Source organism: Myotis davidii, unplaced genomic scaffold (genome assembly GCF_000327345.1).
Source record: "Myotis davidii unplaced genomic scaffold, ASM32734v1 scaffold960, whole genome shotgun sequence".
NCBI lineage: Eukaryota > Metazoa > Chordata > Mammalia > Chiroptera > Vespertilionidae > Myotis > Myotis davidii.
Window position 1 is genome coordinate 2,746,522 of NW_006293003.1, and position 1,217 is coordinate 2,747,738.

The 1,217-nt window shown below is 49.8% G+C and overlaps 1 protein-coding gene across 1 annotated transcript in view; it reads right to left on the reverse strand.

The window, feature by feature from the left end:
- The window catches only part of LOC102773829, a 37,701-nt gene that overhangs the window by 891 nt on the left and 35,593 nt on the right, over positions 1-1,217 (reverse strand). The gene's annotated exons all lie outside the window — the stretch shown is intronic.

Consider the following 1,217-nt stretch of genomic DNA (forward strand, 5'->3'; position numbering starts at 1 on the left):
TGGAAGTCATAGGCCAGCCTTGTACAGGTTCTTGATTCCAGCAATTTTAGTTATCCAAAGCATGTCCATTTCTTCATTGAACTGTATAGTTATTAAGGCTTCCTGTCAGATCATTTGAGTTGAACTCTGATTTAATATAAATTCCTATTGATTACTTTCTTACTCTCTGAGATGATGCCTGGCCTTCCCTGCCTGGCCTTCCCCGCCTGGCCTTCCCTGCCTGGCCTTCCCCTGCCTCGCCTTCCCCGGCCTCATCTTCCCTGCCTGGGCCGCGGGCCCTTCTGCACTGGGACCGGCTCATCTTTATAAAAGACACCTGCCTGGGAGCGCACAGCAGCCTCCCAGCAACACAGAAAGAGTAAGTGACTCAGTCAATCTAGTACCCTTCTTCCTTCCTTCTTCCTTCCTTCTTCCTTCCTTCTTCCTTCCTTCTTCCTTCCTTCCTTTATTTGTTTATTTAAAATATGTATTTTTTTGATTTTAGAGAATGAGAAGGGAGGATAGAGAATAGAAACATCGATGAGAAAGAACCATCGATTGGCTGCCTCCTGCACACCCTCTATACCCCCTACTGGGGATTGAGCCCACAACCCGGGTATGTGCCCTGACCGGGAATCGAACCGGTGACCTCTTGGATCCTAAGTCAATACTCAACCACTGAGCCAAACCGGCCACCCCACTTCCTTCTTTTAAGGTTGAGGAAGCTGAGCCCAGACAAGGAAGGAGACAGACAAATGAATGGAAAAGCAGGACCACCAAAATCCACGCCCCTCCAACTGTGAAAAGAGACCCGCTAAAACCTGAGGACAAAGCTCTCCTCTTGGGTCGGCACTAGACACTCCCGAGAAAGGTCACATTACCCGCCTTTTGAAGATCAGAGTCTGGGGCTCAGAGAAGTCAAGTAACTCATCCAAGACCAGCCAGCTGGTAAGAACAGAACCTAGTAATAGGAACGCTCCCTGAGCAGGTCTCAAGAGGAGCTCAGTTACCTGAAGGTAACACCACCCACACTGCCTCTGCGTGTTCAATGAGCACCTCGTAGGAACATAACCCCAAGCAAACCCTCAGCGCCCCGCGCCTCAGCGGGGAGCACACCGCACTCACACAACGACCTGCTGTCTGGCCAGGTAGCAGCTTACTTTCCTTGTTAACAGTAAAAACAGCAGAACAAAAAAAGCACCCACGTGACCACCTTTGTAAGCAACCATTGTTAGCGG